Raw genomic sequence first — 9,133 nt, forward strand, 5'->3', positions numbered from 1 at the left:
AAAAAAAAAGAGAGAGGTAGAAATATTTAATAAAGAACACTTTTGATGGGCAGAAAGATGGAAGGATTAAACAGACCGTTTAGCCTCTGGATTTTATAAGCTCTTCCAACGTTATGAAGATGTATATGTCTCATGGAAATAATGTGATATAGTTTGAAGATTAATCAGTGAACTTTCCTCATCTATAGAATGTGAGGCTAAAGGAGAGAGACAAGACTCGGTCTGCACTTCCCAACCTCAGCCTCTTTAGGCGACATCTGTGTGGTAGCAGTTATTATTCATAAGTGTTCTTTAAAACAAGAACATTTGAGAATCAAATAGGATCTTTCAGGAATAGGGACTACTGGGCATGACTTGTTTATGGCAGTCAGTGAAGGATGGTGAAATAGACGCGTGATTGATTTTAAAGGCGCTACAACTTTCCTTCGTTTTAAACATTGCATTTAGCTAAAGAAAATCAGTTCCTTTCCCAAGCTTTTAAAAAAGGATATAAAGATGTTGCCAGGCTTACATATCACAAAAAGAAAAAAGGAAAAAAAAAGCAGCACACAAACAGCACACATATGCCACTAAGTCACAATTATCTATTTATTCTGGGATTAGACACAGGGCTGCACCAAGAACAGATTAAAATGCTCTGACTTCATTAGTTTAATTAGGGAGTTTCAAATTAGATTTTTGCAGCTAAATTCTTTGGCCATGCAGAGCGAGCAGCTGTTGCTCAGACACTGGCCTCAAAGGTAGAGCTCCCAGCGCCACGGTCTGCAGAGCGCCTGCCCCTCCCAGGCTGGCCCCAGTGAACCACTGTTGGGGAAGCACATGGGGCCACATCCTGCAGTCCCAGCTTGCAGGACCTATAGAACCACTTCAAACGTTGTTTCTAAAAGAGACCCCATTGACCTCTCCGATTATTAGTCAGACGTGTTAAGCTCTGCAGCAGGACTGGCTAGATCATATGCAGTGCCCAGCAAAAAATAAAAATGCAGGGCTCCTTGTTCAAAAAGTATTAAGACTTTTAAAACTCACCAGCAGGGCAATAGCCCAGCATGGGCCCGGTGCAACCGATGCCACATGCCACGAAGCTTCCCTGCTTTGCAGTCTGAATCACGCGCACCATCTGAGCTGGGGTTCTTTCTCCCCAACCCTCTCTACTCTCAGGTTCTACCACACTCTTCTACACAGGAAGCATGCCAAGTTTGACAGTCACTGTGTTCTGTACACAATGCATAAATGGTGGATTATTTGTCAGGTGAGGGCCTCTTTATTTGTATATCATGATATAATCCCTAAAAGCTGCTATTCATGAAAGGAAATGTACTATTCCTGACCAAAGAATACCAAATGTTCTCCAGCCTAAGATTCAAATATTGTTGAATATCTTTGAGATCCTCAGCCATGAAGACATAAATACTATTTATAGAGACCTGAAAGACTCACAATGCAAAACCATGGTCTGATTTTAAAAAAAAGAATCTGAAAATGAACGAGCTCATGGACCTAATTGTACAACGGAGATTTTGTAAAAGATCTTTCTCAGCAACAGTATTTTGTTACTTGGGCATCATAATGCCCAGTAAAGTAGAGAGAGGTACCCAGACAAGCAAGCTGGAGGTCATTTGGAAGATTAGCAAGCCAGCTATGATGTCAGGGTGGCACCAAGTTCCAAACAAATTAAAGGTCTACAGAGCAGAGCTACCAACCAAGCTCTGATCACTCCCCTGCGTAACCTTCTCCTTCTCCCCTTAGCTGTGGGTTTTCTATAAGATGAGTCCTTTACCCTCTTTCCTTCCCTCCTCTAGTTCTTCATTATTTTTTCTCGGCAATTTTGTGCACTCCCATTGCTTTGACTGCTGTCTCTAAAACGAAGGCTCAGAGAATTATTCCAGTCTGGTTAGCTATGCGTCTCCACATGCCCGCTGGCCACCTTGACCCTCCTGTGCCAGATGCACCTGAAATTCAACTGGAGAGAAATGAACAGCAACTCCCAACTCCCCTAGTCATTACACGGCAGCATCCTTTAGTTCTCTTTTCTCTCCTCTGTTCACCCTTCACATTCAGCCAGGTGATTACAATGTGGCTCAATGCCCACAGTGTTTTTAGAATCTACTCTTTCTTCCTGTCTGGCAGCAGATGGGCGACCGAGCTCCATGTTCACGTCCTGATTTGCCCCCTTTAATCTGCCTGCCCACAGACAATCATAAACTCCCTCCTGCCCCAAAACTTAAATATTTCCCTCTGCCCAGAGAATAAACCCTTTAATTTTGCATTTATAGCCTTCCTTAAACTAATCTTAATCTGCCTTCGAGCTTCCCCTTTGTGAGTCTTGCCCTCCAGCCCGAATCAGCACTCATACCTTTTGAGGACACTGCACACTTCCCTATCCCCAGCCACTCCTGTCCTGCCCACAGACCTCTGCTGCATTAGGAAGGTCTCCTCTCCACATTTGCTCACTCACACCAGGGAAGCACCCCTGGCTACCCCTGTCAGGGGTCATCGTCCTCATTTGGAGGGTCTGAATCCCACTGAATTGTGCCTTTCAAATGGTACTTGTCCTACCTGGTCACAGGCAAAACTTCTGTCCTAGATTCTGTAAGCTACTTGAGGATAGGGCTTGTGTATTATCTTGCTTTCCTGAGCTCAGTAAATAGCTTTGAATATTAGTGACTAGATGCAGACATAGTTATCACAGCTGTCACATCCAGCTATATAAGTGGCTCTATCAACGTCATGTTTAATGTCGTCACTGACAACGAGGTCGAGAATGTGGTCTGTTAAGACACGTCGCCACCTCTTGCTCTCTCTGTTGCTACCACCTTAGCCCAAACCACCAGGAACCCTCCTAACTGCCCCCCATGCCGCCTTATCCCTACATCATTTTCACAGGTACAAGAAGAAATTGTCAGCATACAGGCCAGATGCTGTGGCTCACCCCTGTAATCCCAGCACTTTGGGAGGCTGAGGGCAGGCTGATCACCTGAGGTCAGGAATTTGAGACCAGCCTGGCCAACGTGATGAAACCCTGTCTCTATTAAAAATACAAAAATTAATTGGGTGTGGTGGTGGGCACCTGTAATCCCAACTACTCAGGAGGCTGAGGCAGGAGAATCACTTGAACTGGGGAGGCGGAGGTTGCAGTGAGCCAAGATTGCACCATTGCACTCCAGCCTGGGAGACAGAGTGAGACCCAGTCAGAGAGGAAGGAAGGAAGGAAAGAAGGAAAGAAGGAAGGAGGGAGGGAGGGACGGAGGAAATTAACTCCATACAGAGAACTGATCTCTTATAGTGATTTAAAAAATGAAAGAATAGTGTCTGCATGGACCACCTACAAGAAACTTCTTGCACATTAGTAACAGGGAGTTATTCTGGTGCTTCGTGCTGTTGGAGGGAGGAAGGGAAGAAAGAAGCTTATTCAAGTACAACCCACCTACAAACTCCCTGTCTGTTCTCAGAGGAGCTGTGAATAGCTGTTGTGCTTCTGAGACATTCAAAAGATGTGTGCGTGACTCCAAGGCTTGTCTATGAAATTTCAGCGATATCGCTTCAGATGGAAATATTAGGAGCCCTTCCCCGTCCTCTTGAATTCAAGTCTGTCAGCTGCAGAAAGTCTGCAGTGGGGTGATGGTTTCAGACTGATTAGTCAGAAGCTAAATGTTTAACAGAGATAGCAAGAGAAGCGCTTTCTCTGGGTAGCCCGCTGAGTTTTGCCAGTTTGCCAAAAGGGGACCCATCTATATTGGAAAATGCGGTTATCGGTGCAGGTACTCACTGAAGGTGAGTTGGGGACCTGTAGGGGGCCCGAAACCAGCAGGTGCCCCCGACACGGACTCGCACTCACAGGCCACAGGGTCCTCATCCACCCTCCTGGTGCCTTCTGTGCCCTTCTAGAAACCCTGCCGGTGTGTCACGGAGGCAGACTGCCAACAGGAGGAGGAGAAGTCAGAATACTGAGGTCTGCCTTTTACAAATGTTTGAACCTTCCAGCTTCCACTTCGAGGCAATGGTTACCAGCGCAGGGTAAGGATGGCAGGAGCATCCATCGGCAAGCTTGCCACCTGCTACTGGAGGAGAAAGGAAGCTGCAGCTGCCCTTTCCACACTGGCCGCTCCCCGCTTTTTGATTTTTTAAAAAAATTTCTGAATAGTAAAATTTCCATTTTCCCAGCTACCTGGGCTCCAAATATTCGCCATCTTTGGGTAATCTCTGAAAACTTGGAAAAGACAGCAAATTTGTGTAGAAGAATACACATCACCCAGCATCCTATTCCAGAGCTAGCCACGGCTACTGTTGATTAAATTTCCCTTGATGCATATTGTCTCACATGGTTGACACTACCCTGGGTATAGCTTCAAGATTGTGTCTTGCTTTCTCCTTGCTCAGAAGGGAATGGGGAGATATGTTATCATAAGCATTTTCCCATGTCATGAAAAAATTCTTCATACAATAATGCGAGGGGAAATGTATATTATTAGCAACTGATATGAGAATTCCTTTTAGGGAAAACTTGCCTTTTTAAAGAAAATAGCTCTGAGGAGGAGCGTGGGGAATCATTTGTCAGTTGCTCCAGGGAGTAGAGGAAGGAAGCAAGAGCGAGTGAGAGACGGAGCCGAACTGCGCAATCCCAACCCGGTCCAGGAGCTACGCAACTAGTCAATCACGCAAATCATGAAATGCTTGAGGGAAATAGGAGCTGAATTAAGACAGCCCTGGGCAGGGCATAGCCAGAGAAGAAGCACTTAAAAGAAGCTCTTGGTAATCTACAAAGTTAATGGGAAAGATTTGCATTTTCCTAAATTGTGGAAGGGAGAATCAGGGCATGTTAATCAGAGATCTGAGAGACCCCTCTGGTCCCTCAGCTGGCATCAGGTGGATGTTCACAAAGTCTTGGTGGTTGCTCCGTGTTCCATTAAACACCAGTGTCCTTTAACTAACACTTTGAACAAGGTTGTGTTCAGATTATCTACTTGGACTTTGAAATCACAAGGTTGCATGGCACAAGCATTTTAAATTAATACTTGGACATCCTGAGAATGTCTGTGAATCTCTAGATCTACAGGCAAAGATGTGAGAGCCATTTCTCTGCATCCTCGCCAGCACCCACCTGCTATTTAGAATCTACTCCATATGCCATTGCCTCCATGAAGACTTTTGTGATCTGACTAAGTGTAAATAATCTCTCTTATAAACCCTATAATGTCTCATGTTCCCTGCACCCAGGCAGTGATTCTATTTTGTTTCATATTACCACTATAAGCATGTATACCTTCTCCTTGAGCTATGCTGTAAGCAGCTTGAAGGTAGACTCTTGTGGCTTTCTTCTGCTTGCTATAAAATAAATAGTGAAGGGGAGCAGAAGCCCATGTTTCTTGAAAAGAGTGGGCAGCCCCTGCTGCTCTGATTTCATGTCTCTTGACCCAGATTCAAAAAGGATTAGGTTCTAAGATCCTGCTGTTATAACTGATTCGGTGCCTGCATCACTGAGGTTATCTCTGGAGAACTCTGGAGAACAGAAAGCTGCAAATGGTGAAGTGTTGAGGCAGAAAGGGCATGAGACGGGACAAGATTCCAGCATAGAACATTAAAGTAATTATTTGAGAAGGGAAGTTGCGATTGCCAGGAGTCAGCAGGGCCTCAGTAAGAGCATCCTGGCCGGATGCAGTGGCTCACACCTGTAATCCCAACATTTTGGGAGGCTGAGGCGGGAGGATGACTTGAGCCCAGGAATTTCAGACCAGCCTGGGCAACATAGCGAGACCCTGTCTGTACAAAAACACAAATTAAAAAAAATTAGCTGGACATGGTATTGCATGCCTATAGTCCCTAATACTCAGGAGGCTGAGGCAGGAGGATCACTTGAGCTCAGGAGTTGGAGGCTGCAGTGAACTATGATCTTGCCACTGCACTCTGGCCTGGGTGACAGAGTGAGACCCTGTCTCTAAAACAAAAGAAGACAAATTCAGACTGACCTAATTTCTTTTGCTGCCAAGATCATGGGTGAGCATAGTGCTGGTGATGGTTCTTTTGATGCTCCTGAGTCAAGCAGTAAAAATGTGGGCTGGATGCATAGACAAGTTGGTGGATCCAGAATTGTCTAAACAATTCTGCCTTATCAGTTTATGTAGGTTGCAGATCAGTGGATTTTAAAACGGAGAGAGGTTTTCCATGGTGTTCCTCAGAGCTATCGTCTTGTAGATGAACAGGCCAGCAGTCTTATCGATGACTTGGAAGAAGCTGTGGAAGGAGGAGATAAGTCATGAGTCAAATGTAGGTTTGACTGAAAGCTGAGTGGACCATGAATGCAGTGGAAGATGAAATCAATGAATGAGAGTGCTAGGTCAAATTTCATAAAATGTAATTTAACTTTGGTCTTTCAAAACAACTGCACAATTACAGGGTGTGAGAGCATCAGAGTTTCAAGTAAGAGAATTTCTATGTACTGGTCAAGAATTCCTGTTGATTCCATCTCCATATTTAAAGACAGGAGATGATGGGCCTTCTGTTCTCACCAGGCCAGGCATACCTTGGAGTATGACATTTAGTTCTGGGACACATCAGAGGAGAGGGACAGTACCATTCCACACTTTATAAGAAACACTTAAAGAAAGAAGAAGCTTGACGAGCAGGAGACTCAGAGATGCCTGAGAGCTAGTTTTAAACACCTGGAGAGATGTCATCTGGAGGGTGCATCAATCTGTTTTCTAGAGGGGCAGAACGGCATTGTGGTTCTTGGTTGCTGGAGTTTCTACACATGGATGCAACAATACATGCCATCTTACATGCTCCTTTTTGTTCTCCAGTAAAGAGGCAGAACTTAATTGCCCTCTGCTCGAATCTGCACTGGCTCTGTGACTTCTTTTGACCGATAGAATATGTGAATGTAATGTGTATAACCTCTGAGGATGTCTGAACAGATATGCAGCACTCACCTTTGCTGATTAAAATGCTTGCTTTTGGGGTCCAGCTGTCATGAAAAGAAGCTCAAGCTAGTTCTTTGGTGTGAGCCACATGGAACCTCCCAACTGTCCTTGCCAGATATGTGAGTGACACCATGCTGGACATCCCAGTCCTAGCAGCCATCACACTACAATCCATGAAAGATCTCAATTGATGCTGTGTGGAGCAGAAGATTCACCCAGCTTAGCCCTGCCAAAATATCTGACCCACAGAATTGTGAGAAAATAAAATAATCATCATTTTAAGCCATTAAGTTTTGGAGTAGTATGTTACTCAGTAATAGATAATCAAAACAGTGATTAAGAAAATATATTATGAGGCTGGGTGCAGTGGCTCACACCTGTAATCCCAGCACTTTGGGAGACCGAGGCAGGCAGATCACTTGAGGCTAGGAGTTCAAGACCAGCCTGACCAATATGGTGAAACCCCATCTCTACTAAAAATACAAAAATTAGCCAGGTGTGGTGGCATGCGCCTGTAATCGCAGCTACTCAGGAGGCTGAGGCATGAGAATCGCTTGAACCTGGGAGACAGAGGCTTCAGTGATCCGAGATCACACCACTGTACTCCAGCCTGGGCAACAGAGTGAGACACCATCTCAAAGAAAAAGATGAAGAAGATATACTAATGGAGCCAGAGTGCTTTGCCACTCACTAGTTACTGATCTTGAGCAAATCATTTAATTTCTTTGTGCCAGTTTCCTGATCTGTAAAATGGGGAGACCCCACCTCATATGATGACTCTGGGGATTAAATAACTGAATGCATGAAAACCTGGAACTGTACCTAGCCCATAAAAGTTGCTCAATACAGAAGTAAAACTAGAACTAAGGGATAGAAGCTGTGACGATCAAAAAAAAAAAAAAAAAAAACAGCACTAAAAAAAAAAAATCTCTAGCGGGATTGTTGGGACATGGAGTGAGCTGCCTCTGGATGAGTGAGGTGCTTTCCCTGGAAGCATTCCAATCATGAATGGCTGGCTGCTTACACAATTTTGGGACTGAAGACCCTGCCAACCTTGAGATTCTATGTTTCCACGGTGCTGGGGATGAAGTAGGCATTCAATGTGCTCAATATGCTTTTCTCGAATTGACACAAGTTAGACACATAAGGAAGAAATACTCACCCAGCTAAATCGTGACAATTTCAAGATTGCCCAACATATTTTATTTGGCATAATGTTTTCTCATCAACCATTAATGTTCCTGAACACATCCTTCATCTGTAAGATAAAGGACTTGAAGCAGAACTAAGTGGCTTATTAATTATTGAATGGACTGCTTATAGTACCTTCCTGCCTGTGAATTCAAGGCTGGAACATGAGGCAAACTCACTCAGCCTGCCTGCCTAGAGAGGGACTGTCCCAACCTCCGCAAAGCAGGGGCAAAAAGGCTCAAAGACACAGATCTCACTTCACTCTTCTGCAGCTTCTGAGAACGCTTAAAAGGAAACAGCCCCAGTGGAGCCCCTGAAATGCAGAGGTTCAAGAAAGGAGGAGGTACCGACATCCTCAATAGTTATCAAAGGAAAAGGGAGGTCTGAAATGGAAACTTTTCTGTCTGTGACAGTCTCATAAAGTATCCCCAGACTGTTCCCAAGGGCCCTGGGAGATAACAACCCTAAAATCACTTGTAATTCAGACGAATATTCCTTACCAGGTCAGTCTAGGGCAGGGCTCCAGGTAGGGACAGAGACTCAGGAGAGCAGTGCTTCTGGGCCAGACAGGGGTGGGGCCCCTGCTTGCTTCCTGTGCTATTCAGTTTCTTCACACAGGGACATCAAAGACAGTGATCTTCAGACTCTAAATGAGGGCAGACTGACCCAAGAAACAGGGACAGGTGGTCACTTTGCTGCTCACTCCGAAACCCCACATGGGGTATTTTAATAGTGTTCTCCATCTGTCCAACCTCAGGGGTTAATCCCTTCCTAATCTGAGCTGCAATAATTGGGTAATCAGACAAGACACTCCAAAAAGCCCAGGCCATAGTTTTGCTGTTCTTTTTGGCTAGACTTTTCTTTTATTAGAGTGAAGTATAGCTGACCTAGAAATTTCCGGTTTCAGCTTCAGTCTCCACTAAACAAAAGCAGACACTGCTAAGATGTGCGCATGTTTAGAAAGCACAGCCTTCCTTCTTGGGGGGAGTTTCAGTCACTGCTCACTGAACATACAGGAAGGAGAGTTG

General features: G+C 44.8%; 1 long non-coding RNA gene across 1 annotated transcript; it reads right to left on the minus strand.

Moving 5' to 3' along the window:
• Positions 1–553: 553 nt before the first annotated feature.
• Positions 554–8,806, minus strand: LOC105730051 (uncharacterized). The gene is made up of 3 exons (XR_001110375.2): positions 8,606–8,806; positions 3,425–3,605; positions 554–1,949 (listed from the first exon to the last, which is right to left on the minus strand). It is a non-coding gene; the product is annotated as an uncharacterized LOC105730051 (long non-coding RNA).
• Between the last annotated feature and the right edge of the window lie 327 nt (positions 8,807–9,133).

Source organism: Aotus nancymaae, unplaced genomic scaffold, assembly GCF_030222135.1.
Source record: "Aotus nancymaae isolate 86718 unplaced genomic scaffold, 86718_ANA_hifiasm-v0.15.2.pri h1tg000009l, whole genome shotgun sequence".
In the NCBI taxonomy this organism is placed as follows: Eukaryota; Metazoa; Chordata; class Mammalia; order Primates; family Aotidae; genus Aotus; species Aotus nancymaae.